Source organism: Saimiri boliviensis, chromosome 1 (genome assembly GCF_048565385.1).
Source record: "Saimiri boliviensis isolate mSaiBol1 chromosome 1, mSaiBol1.pri, whole genome shotgun sequence".
NCBI classification, from domain to species: domain Eukaryota; kingdom Metazoa; phylum Chordata; class Mammalia; order Primates; family Cebidae; genus Saimiri; species Saimiri boliviensis.
In genome coordinates this window covers 141465249-141477527 of record NC_133449.1, presented here as the reverse complement: position 1 = coordinate 141477527, position 12279 = coordinate 141465249, and the positions used below count along the sequence as shown (strand labels likewise).

The window sequence follows — 12279 nt, the reverse complement described above, 5'->3', positions numbered from 1 at the left end:
GTGGGGTGGGGGGATTAAGTTAAAGAGCCATGAATACCTTGGAGATAGACTCAGTACCTTCCTTTTTTCTTTTTTGCTTTTTTTGTATAACCCATGATACAAAGAAAGATTCAGTACCTTCTGAGACAGAGCCATCTAGGCTCTAGATAACTCAACCTTTAGAGACTTCTCGATACTTCTACCCATTGGTTCTCTGTCTTCTGAAGCCATACAGAACAAACTTAATCTCTCTTCTACATGAGAACTCTATAATTATCTGAAGATAGATTTTTCTCTTCTCTCTCCTCCCTATACTAAGCTAAGTATTTCTATTTCCATTCAACTCAAGGCAACTTTTATTAGCTACCTACCAAGTATCAGGAATTAGGCTAGCCAGTAAAGATACAAGGACAGATGAGGTATGGATACCATCCCTCAAGGAATGCCCAGCTTTGTAGGAGAGACAGCTAAGTAAACAGGTCATTACAGTTCTTAAAATCAAGCGCAAAAATAAAGTATATTCAAGATAAGGTATGATCTGATAAGCACAAAGCCAACTCAACTGATCCCCCTTGCTTGTTTCAAATACTCTATTTCCATTAATTAGCCCCTAATGAAAATCAAGCTTTCAGCAGATAAAAAGGATTTTTAAGTTCAATTTTAAAACTCATAAAATACTTCTTTTACTTCAGTCATGACTACAATTACTGTCGCTTGAGGCATGGTGTTCTTGTTTCAAAAACTAGACAAACTGGCTGGGCACAGTGGTGCACACAGTTTCTCCTGTGAATAGGTAATACATGCACATAAAACAAAACTCAAGTGTTAAAATTTTATAATAAAAATACCAATTTCTAGCTACTCTGTGTCTATTCATGGAGGCAACCATTCAAAGAGATACCCTGATATGTTAAGCATGTATAAAAATACACACATAGGCCAGGCACGGTGTCTCAAGCCTGTAATCCCAGCACTTTGGGAGGCCGAGGCGGGTGGATCACGAGGTCAAGAGATGGAGACCATCCTGGTCAACATGGTGAAACCCCGTCTCTACTAAAAATACAAAAAAATTAGCTGGGCATGGTGGCGCATGCCTGTAATCCCAGCTACTCAGGAGGCTGAGGCAGGAGAATTGCCTGAACTCAGGAGGCAGAGGTTGCGGTGAGCCAAGATCGCGCCATTGCACTCCAGCCTGGGTAACAAGAGCGAAACTCCGTCTCAAAAAATAAAAAAAAAATAAAAACACACATATACGTGCATGTATATCTGATCATGCATATGGTAGTATATTATGCTTATCATGCTGCACTTTGGTTTGTTTTTGTTTAATAAAGTTGATGATAGTCTTTTATAGCTTAATAGTCTTTTATAGCTTAATCTACAGCATGATGAGATTCCTTTGGAATCAAGAAGACCTGGTTCAAATCCTAACTGTGCTCACTACTCAAAGCTATGTAACTATACTTAACTGTTCTGAGGTCCTCATCTATAAAATGGAAGTAACACTAAGCAAATAAAAATTTCAGGCACATAGTAAACATTCAATGATTACAGTAGGTATCTTTCTTTTTCCTTCCCTAAGTTAGAAAGTTAGAGAAGCCGGGTGCGGTGGCTCAAGCCTGTAATCCCAGCACTTTGGGAGGTCGAGGTGGGTGGATCATGAGGTCAAGAGATCGAGACCATCCTGGTCAACATGGTGAAACCCCGTCTCTACTAAAAATACAAAAAAGCAGCTGGGCATGGTGGCGTGTGCCTGTAATCCCAGCTACTCAGGAGGCTGAGGCAGGAGAATTGCTTGAACCCAGGAGGCGGAGGTTGCGGTGAGCCGAGATCGCGCCATTGCACTCCAGCCTGAGTAACAAGAGTGAAACTCCGTCTCAAAAAAAAAAAGAAAGTTAAAGAAGAGTTGAAAAATTTTAATGGTCGTCGGGCATGGTGACTCACGCCTGTAATCCCAGTACTTTGGGAGGCCGAGACGAGTGGATCACGAGGTCAAGAGATGAAGACCATCCTGGCCAACATGGTGAAACCCCATCTCTACTAAAAATACAAAAATTAGCTGGGCTTGGTGGTGTGTACCTGTAGTCCCAGGTACTTAGGACCTGCGGCAGGAGAATTGCTTGAACCCAGGAAGCGGGGGTTGCATTGAGTTGAGATCACACCACTGCACTCCACCCGGGCAACACACTGAGACTCCGTCTCAAAAAAAAAAAAAAAAAAAAATTAATGGTAATCAGTAGAAGAGTTATTTTCTTATACATTATTTTAAAATGCTGAAATTAAATGTAATAATAGAAAATGTAACAATTCCAGTGCTAGCATTTATCTTGTGCTTTTTGTGCATAGTTAAAATACATGTGCTTCTGGGCAGAGAAAGTAAAAGCCAGTTGCCTTGGATCACCAAGGAGGTTTTTTTACCCTAGAAAAATCAGCAGGAGTGCAGTCAGTATACCCCTTGAGCAGCCGACTCAGGCATTTCAATACATACTTCAGCTCTGTGCTTTGAACAGCTTTGGCAGAAATTCCTAAGGTTTCCAGTTACTGCAAATGGCAGAGGCATACTTTTTGAACATTTAAGGCAGTACACTATTGGGCTACCAACTGGAGGAAATTAAAGACATTCTAAATGACTACTCTTGAATATTATAGTGGTTAGAAAAGAACCCTTAATGATCTACTCAGAAGTTCATTCAATCACACAGTAGCATCACTGAACTGCTTACTACATACATCCTAAAACAAAAACAAACATACATATACAATTTATGTATTACCTTGTTAAAAGAGTAATGAGTATTATCTGAGTTGACCGCAATGTAGTCCATACCCGCATCTAATTAGCCATCCATAATAGCTAAAGAGCTGTGGACAGATATCTGTTTCTATTCTACCTGAGGTTTGGGAATAGTGAAAAGTTAACCGTCTTCTGTTTCAGTACTGTGTTAAGGCCTTAACCTGGACAAGCAGCTGGATAAGCAGTCTTTACACCCCCACTTGGCGCTTTCAGTTCAACTCAGAATCCACATATTTCGTTTTTCCTGATAGTTGAAGATAATCCTCAAAATATTTAATGAAACAGATGTTTACAAACTGTTTTGAGTGTTTAGATGCTGAAGCTAATTTTCTTTCTTCCATTCATGTATTCCTTTTACTAAATGTGAAACGGGGTTTCCTCCCACCCCAAAAGCATTACTGGGATCCCTTTTCTTCTTTAGAGTGACAAAACACATACATGCACTGTACACATGTACCTGTAAAGATGTCTGGAAAGATCTTAATCAAAATATCAGTAGTGCTTATATATAGGTGAAGGATTGCATTTTTTTCTTTATGTCATTCTGTATATTTAAATTTTTTCTAAGTCCACAGTATTTAATTTAAAAAGTTATTTAAGAAATAAAGAAAATTTATTCTGAAACCTTGTTCAAACTCTATCTTAATTTAATTTTTGAGACAGGGTCTCAATCTGTCCCCCAAGTTAGAGTGCAGTGGTACAATCATAGCTCACTGTAACCACAAATTCTTGGGCTTGAGTGATCCTGCCTCAGCCTCCTGAGTAGCTGCAACTACAGACACATGCCACCACATCTGGCTAATTTTTAAATTTTTTGTAGAGTCAAGGTTTCGCTATGTTGCCCAAGCTGGTCTCAAACTCCTGGCCTTAAGCAAGCCTCCCACCTTAGCCTCCCAAAGCATTAAGATTACAAGCATGAGCCACCACACCCAGCCTCTTGCTCAAACTTTAAATATGAAAGAAATGTAAACTGAAATCTTGTTGCGCTTTCAAAAACTATAATGCACTGGATGGGATCCAAAATCCAACTGATTCTTAGTGCATTCTAAGCTCTAATGCATAAGGTTACAAAGAGTTCCATGTTTGGGGCATGAGGCAGCAACTGATTTTTTTTTGTTTTTATTTTTATTTTTTTTTGAGACGGAGTTTCGCTCTTGTTAGGCAGGCTGGAGTGCAATGCGATCTCGGCTCACCGCAACCTCGGCTCACCGCAACCTCCGCCTCCCGGGTTCAGGCAATTCTCCTGCCTCAGCCTCCTGAGTAGCTGGGATTACAGGCTCGCGCCACCATGCCCAGCTAATTTTTTGTATTTTTAGGAAAGATGGGGTTTTGCCATGTTGACCAGGATGGTCTCCATCTCTTGACCTCGTGATTCATCCGCCTCGGGCTCCCAAAGTGCTGGGATTACAGGCTTGAGCCACCGCACCCGGCAGCATCTGATTTTAAACTGAACGGTATTAAGTGGCTTTTTTTTTTTTTTTTTTTTTTTGATAAGGTCTGGCTCTATCACCCAGGCTGAAGTGAAATGGTGTGATCTCAGCTCATGGCAATCTCCGCTTCCCGGGCTCAAACCATCTTCCCACCACAGCCTACTGAGTGGCTAAGATTACAGGTGCACACCACCATACCCAGCTAATTTTTGTATTTTTAGTTGAGAAGGATTTTTGCCATATTGCTCAGCGGGGTCTCTAATTGGTGAGCTCAAATGATCCAACCCCCTTGGCTTCTCAAAGTGCTGGGATTACAGTGGCATGAGCCACTGCACCTGGCCTGTTAAGTGGCTTTTTTTCTTTTCCCTTTTTTTTTTTTTAAAGCAGAGCCGGGGTTTCACCATGTTGGCCAGGCTGGTCTCCAAACCCCAACCTCAAGTGATCTGCCCACCTGGGCCTCCCAAAGTGCTGGGATGACAGGCAGGAGCCACTGCACCCAGCCTGGCTTTTTAAGGCTTATCTAGACCGCTGCTGGGTGCGGTGGCTCATGCCTGTCATCCCAGTACTTTGGGAGGCCAAGGCAGGTGGATCACTTGAGGTCAGGGGTTGGAGACCAGCCAGGCCAAGATGGTGAAACCCCATCTCTACTAAAAATACAAAAATTAACCAAGAGGGGTAGCAGGTGCCTGTAATCCCAGCTACCTGGGAGGTGGAGACAGGAGAACTGGTTGAACCCAGGAGGCAGAGGTTGCAGTGAGCCAAGATCACACCATTGTACTCCAGACTGGACAACAAGAGCAAAACTCCGTCTCAAAAAAAAAAAAAAAAAAAAAAAAAAAAACAGCTTATCTAAAAAGATACCTTACTTCATAGGGCAGACACAGCCTATGTCTGCAAACACACATTTCTGGATTAACAGATCAACTTCTTTTATAAACATCAACTTCACTCATTATGTTCTTCTTTATCTCTAACTCTTACCTTTCCCATGTTCCAAATGGTGATCTTTACTATGAGTTTAAGTGAAACTAAGTTGGTAACACGTTATTTCCCCTGCTTCTGCAAGTAAGTTTGTTCCTGGATTATTCTCAGGGTGGAAGATCTGGCTGTGCATTTGTCATAGAAATGAATTATGTTGACATCACTGTTAAAGTATTCTCTTAGGCAGATTCTCTTCAACCTCAACCCAAGCTCTTCCCTCAAGTCAGGAACCTGATAGATGACCACAAAAACATGAGGAAGGAATTGCTTTAAGTAAAAAGCTTTTTACATTCTCAATTGCAGGTGTCTTTCAGCGTAAGTCTCCTGGCCTTTTGGGATTTGAGTAGACTGCAATCTAGAGTTTGGCAACATGAACCTTGAATGAGTTCAGAGTGACTCTGATTTCACTATCCCTCTTCATTTTAAAATAACATAGCATATTTACTAATTTATTGAGCTCCTACTGTATACCAGGAACTGTTTTAGGCACATAGAATAATTAGCCAGTGAATAAAATATGTAAAAAATAATTTATGTAATTAATAATTTAATGAAATTCTAGAAATGAAAATTTACATTTACATAAAAACCTGTACACTAATGTTCTTAGCAGCTCTATTCTTAAGTGCCACAACTGGAAACAACCCAAATTTCCTTCAATGGTGAATGGATAAACTATGATACAGCTACAGAATAAAATACAACTCAGAAATAAAAAGGAATGAACTATTGATAACTCAGTAACCTGGGTGAATCTGAAAGGCATTATGCCAGTCTCAAGTTATATGATCCCATTACTGAAAAGAAAAAACTATATGATGAAAAATTCAGTCGTTTCTGGCCAGGTGCCATGGCTTATGCCTGTAATTCCAGCACTTTGAGAGGCTAAGGCAGGCGGATCACTTGAGGTCATGAGTTTGAGACCAGCCTGACCAACATGGTGAAACCCCATCTCCACTAAAAATACAAAATTAGCTGGGCATGGTGGTGTATGCCTATAATCCCAGTTACTCGGGAGGTTGAGGCAGGAGAATTGCTTGAACCTGGGAGGCAGAAGTTGCAGTGAGCCAAGACTGTGCCACTGCACTCCAACCTGGGCAACAGAGCAAGACCCTGTCTTTACTAAAAACAAAAAAACAAAAAAACAGTGGTTTCTAAGGGTTAGGGGTGAGAAAGGATATAATTATGAAGGGATAGCACAACGGAGTTTTCTAAAACCATGGAACGATCCTGTATCCTGATTGTGGTTACAGTTACAAGAATTTATGCATGTGTTAAGATTCATAGAACTGTATATCTTAAGGGAAAAAGGTCAGTTTTACAGTATGATAATTACAAAATAAAATAAGTAAATAACAAATTATATTAGAAGATGTTAAGTGTAATGGGAAAAGGAAACACAGCAAGGGAAGGGATTGAAAATGCTGCCAGGGGTGTCAGTTCGTAATTTAAAATATGGTAGTTAGGGTAAGCCATTAAGAAGATATCAAACAAAGACTTTAGGAGATGGGGGAGTTGGCTATGTAAATATCGAGAAGCATTCCAGCCAGGTAGACAGTGTGAAAGCAGTAAGGAAGACCAGAGTCACTGGAGGGAGACAGAGTAAGTGAGGGAGACAGAGTAGACAATGTAATCACAAAAGTAATGCGGCTGAGTGAGAGGCAGACTATGTAGGGCCTTTTAGGTCACGGCAAGGACTTTGGCTTTTATTCTGAAATGGGAAGCTATTGGGAGATTTTCAGAAGCAAGTGACCACTATGTTGAAAACAGAATGAAAGAAGGCCAAGGCAGAAGCAACAAGACCAGCCAGCAGGTTATCAGAGATGAGAGATGATGGGAGTGGGACCAGGTGGACAGGAGCGGAGGTGGTGAGAAGTGGTCAGATTCTACATCAGATTACATAGGGGGGTGACAAAAACAGGATTCAAGGATGATTTCAAGATTTTTGTCCTGAACAACTAGAAGGACAGAGTTGCCCTTGACAGGTTTAGAAGAAAGAGCGGGAACCTGAGCCATATATTAGATAATCAAGTCTAGCAGGCAGCTAGATGTGTAAGTTTGCAGTTCAGGAAATTAGTCTAGGCTAGAAACATAAATTTGGGAGCTATTAGCATATGGTTGCTATTTAATGCCATGAAACTGGGTAAGATCACTGTATCGGGCCGGGAGCGGTGGCCCCGATACAACAAAAACCAAAGGCCTGTAATCCCAGCACTTTGGGAGGCCAAGGCGGGTGGATCACGAGGTCAAAAGATCGAGACCATCATGGTCAACATGGTGAAACCCCGTCTCTACTAAAAATACAAAAAATCAGCTGGGCATGGTGGCGTGTGCCTGTAATCCCAGCTACTTGGGAGGCGGAGGCAGGAGAATTGCCTGAACCTAGGAGGCGGAGATTGCCGTGAGCCAAGATTGCACCATTGCACTCCAGCCTGGGTAACAAGAGCGAAATTCCATCTCAAAAAAAAAAAAAAAAAAAGATCACTGGATCAGTCAGGATACCAGCAGGAAATGATAGTAAGGGATTTAATAAAGGGACAACTTATGAAGATGTATGCAGACTGCAGGGAAACCACATGGGAAAATAGAGTGTGGTATCCCAGGGCTGTTTCCACACTTAAGCCTGAAGGAACTAGGAAAGAAAGTAAATACCAAACTCAGAAGAAAAGAGCCCTATAGAGACTGACGTGAGAGGAGCAGTGACCTTCAGTCAATTCAGCCAGATTGCAGTGACCTGAAGATTGGGTGCCAAGGGGATGAATGCTCCAACCTCACCCTCCTCCTTTTTGCCCCCCAATGTCCTATTGGGGCTCTACATTGGCCAAACCCAACAAAAACCAAAGGCCAAGGAAGTTTGCTGATGTTGTCCATGCAGGTCAGCATCCTGGGACGGATAGCACATAGAGAAGGAGCAGACCTAGAAGTACCCTTCCAGTACATGGAAGACTTCCAGTACAAGCAAGGAAGTGAGTATGGTTAAGGAAGCAGACACTCCACTATCAAAGGGCTGAGAAGAAAAGGCGGAGAGAAGCAGGAGATCCACAAAACACAAATGCTCCATAGAAACACTGTCCTAAAATAGTACCAAGTTCATCCAAACTGAAAAAGCCCTCCCTTGACCTAATTAATCCAGACTTGGCTCTTCCCTCCCTTCACCATTCCTTGAAAATCAAAACAAAACAATTTCTGCTTATTGTTTCTATTTTCTCCTTTCACTCCTAAATCTCTTCTGAATAAAACAGCATTCTAAAGGGTCATCAATGTTTTCTTACCCAATCCAAAAGCCCTTTCTCCATCCTTATGCTCCACCATTCCAACATGTAAGACAATGCACTCTACCTGCTGTTTTGTATTCCTTCTTTTTGGCCATTTATTTTTATTTTTATTTTTTTTTTTGAGACGGAGTTTTGCTCTTGTTACCCGGGCTGGAGTGCAATGGTGCGACCTCGGCTCATTGCAACCTCCATCTCCTGGGTTCAAGCAATTCTCCTGCCTCAGCCTCCTGAGAAGCTGGGACTACAGGCATGTGCCACCATGCCCAGCTAATGCATGTGCCACCATGCCCAGCTAATTTTTGTATTTTTAGTAGAGACGGGATTTCACCATGTTTACCAGGATGGTCTCGATCTCTTGACCTCATGATCCACCTGTCTCGGCCTCCCAAAGTGCTGGGATTATAGGCGTGAGCCACCGCGCCTGGCCTGCCATTTATTTTTTAAGTGCCTTTTTTCTCCTCCTATCCCTATAATCTAGGTGTTCCCTAAGTCTCTGATTTTAGCATTTCTCACTTTATTTTCTCATCCCTGTCAACTTTCTGCTGGATCTCTAGTTTGACATAGCTCTCTAGAACCAATATCTCCTATTGGCCCCAATCCCACCACCAGGGTGCTGCGCCATCCTTCAGATTTAGCATATCCAAACAGGAACTAATCTTCATTATCCTTTATCCCCTATTCCTGTGCTCACTCTTGTAGTTATTAGGATTAGCATCATCATCTCTCTCACCATACTGGATCTAAACCAGTACCATAGTTAGCCTAGTGGGAAGCACACTCTTCTGTATTAAAGGTTGTCCAAGTGGTTAATTCTTATGTTCAAACAAGGTTTGGAAAATGCTTCCCTAAACCTTTGCAGACCAATCCTTGTCCCTACCCACTACATCTAATCAGGTGCCAAACCACTTCTGAAATTGTTCTCTAGCCTATCTACTCCCTTCACTTCCCACTGCCAACATGCCTTGGATAACCCAGCCACTGTAATGGCTTCTTCTTCTTTTTGTAATTGTAAAATATACATGACATAAAGTTTACCATTTTAACCTTTTTTTTTTTTACACGTACTGTTCAGGGCATTAATTATTCACATTGTTGGGAAACCACAACCACTAGCCATCTCCACAACTTTTTCATTTTCCCAAACTGAAACTCTATACCCATTAAACAATTACTCCCTGTTTTCCTCTCCTCTGGAGGCCCCAGCAACTACCATTCTACTTTCTGTCCCATGAGTTTGGCTACTCCAGGTACCTCACATAGGTGGACTCATACGATAGTTGTCTCTTTGTGTCTGTACTAGCTTCTTAATGGATCTCCTTGCCCACACCCTCTTCCCTTCTCTCGTTCCTTTACACAAGGTTGCCAGATTGATTGTCCTAGACCCTAACTCATATCAGGCCATTCCCGATTTCGGAGTCTCTAAGGTTTCCTATTGCCTAAGGAATGTAAAGTCTTCCGTATAAATTAATCTTTCCAACTGACTCTTTTCTTCTGTCCCCTCATATATCTTACTAAACTGCTTGCACAAGAAAACCCCTCAAAAGATTTCAAGCATAAGCACAGGTCACCAAAATCCAGTAAACTATTTGCAGAAAGGTATATTCTGACTTTTCCTGTGTCCTTATTTATATCAATTCCCTCATTTTTTCACTTCCATGTGTCCAAATCATACCCATTTTCCAAAGCACATCTCAAATTCCACTTCTACTAATCCTAATGCAAATGTAATGCGAAATACTAAGATCTAGTACAGAAAAACCAATAATTCTATATATCTAATGGGACTGCATCCACATAACTCCAAGAACAGTTGTAGAAGTGGTAGCTAATGGGTTAAAACTCACTACAATTCCAGGATATTTGAAGAAACTTAGTACAGCAGCTGACGTGCCCCTGATATTGGTCAGAGAGAAATTTCCTCATTATAGGCCTGAAAGCAGAGAAAAAAATTCCTGGTACTATGTTGTTAGCCCTGGGGACACAGCAGTTTGAAGCTGTCATACTGGTGCCAGGGTTTTTTGTTTTGTTTTCTTTCTTTCTGCTCCCTACTTCCTGCCTTTCTTTCTTTCTTTCCCTTCCTTTTAGTTCCCCCTGCCCCACTTTGGTCTCATTTCTAGGACTCTCACAGGTATTCTGAAGGACATTTACTGTACAGTGATTAAAGTCTCCTAAAAAATCCTCCTTTCTCCGTCTATATAGAAACTACTGAGAACAGCCCAGTGTTCTCAAAGGCAATCACACTGGCTAATGCTTGAATAAGATGTTACTTAACTCAATGTTGTTTCTATAATATGAATATACACTACAGGGGTTTTGAAATACCACTTAACTTACGCTTAGGATAGTTCTAGGCCCAGGAAGTGAACAAGAAGGGAAGACCCCCATTCACCTATTCTACATCAAATTAAAACTGGCTAAGATGTTCCAAACTACTCATCAGAAGCCAAGTTAAAGGCTGGGCACGGTGGCTCATGCCTGTAATCCTACCACTTCGCGAGGCCGAGATGGGTGGATCACCTGAGGTCAGGAGTTTGAGACCGGTCTTGCCAATATGGTGAAACCCCATCTCTACTAAAAATGCAAAAAAATTAGCTGGGCATGGTGGCGTGTGCCTGTAATCCCAACTACCCACGAGGCTGAGGCAGGAGAATCGCTTGAACCCATGAGGTGAGGGCTCCAGTGAGCTGAGGCACACCACTGCACTCCAGCCTGAGTGACAGAGTAAGACACCATCTTGAGAAAAAAAAAAAAAAAAAAAAAAGCATAGCCAGGCATGGTGGTATGTGCCTGTAATCCCAGCTACTCAGGAGACTGAGGCTTGAAACTCAGGAGAATTGCTTGAAACCAGGAGGTGGAGGCTGTAGTGAGCCAAAATCATGCCACACTCCAGCCTGGGAGAGACTCCGTCTCAAAAAACAAAACAAAACAAAACAAAATAACCAAGTTGAGGGCTGGGTGCAGGGGCTCACACCTATAATCCCAGCATTTTGGGAGGCCAAGGCAGGTGGAATATCTGAGGTGAGGAGTTCGAGACCAGCCTGGCCAACATGGTGAAACCTCATCTCTACTAAAAATCCAAAAATTAGCTGGGCATGGTGTACCAAGTTGTGTAACACATAATGTTTTCTGCATCTTCATACTCTGGTTGTGCTCCTTTCCTTATCAGTTGTCTGAGAACAGCCATTAAAGCTAATCTTTATTGGTTGGCCTTATTCCTTCCTTTTAGATAATTAAACTGGAAATATTGAAAAGAAAAAGAAGGGCCGGGCGCGGTGGCTCACGCCTGTAATCCCAGCACTTTGGGAGGCCGAGGTGGGTGGATCACGAGGTCAAGAGATCGAGACCATCCTGGTCCACATGATGAAACCCCGTCTCTACTAAAAATACAAAAAAATTAGCTGGGCATGGTGGCGGACGCCTGTAATCCCAGCTTCTTGGGAGGCTGAGGCAGGAGAATTGCCTGAACCCAGGAGGCGGAGGTTGCGGTGAGCCGAGATCGCGCCATTGCACTCCAGCCTGGGTAACAAGAACGAAACTCCGTCTCAAAAAAAAAAAAAAAGAAAAGAAAAGAAAATACGTACAAAATTCCTAATTACACTATATTTTCTTCCAGACATTTTAGTCCCATACTTAACAAAAGAACAAACATTTCTCCATGTTATACAAACTCTTCACAAGTATCATCTAAAAATAGCTATATAGCATTCCATATTGTGTTTACCATAATTTATTTAGGCATTCCCTAATTATTGGGCACTTAGGTTTTTGGTGTTTTTTGAGACAAGATTTCACTCTGTTGCCCACGCTGCACAGCTCACTG

General features: G+C 41.9%; 1 protein-coding gene across 2 annotated transcripts in view; it reads right to left on the bottom strand.

Moving 5' to 3' along the window:
• SNTB2 (syntrophin beta 2) overlaps positions 1–12279 on the bottom strand; it is a 135022-nt gene that overhangs the window by 74991 nt on the left and 47752 nt on the right. The window lies entirely within an intron of this gene.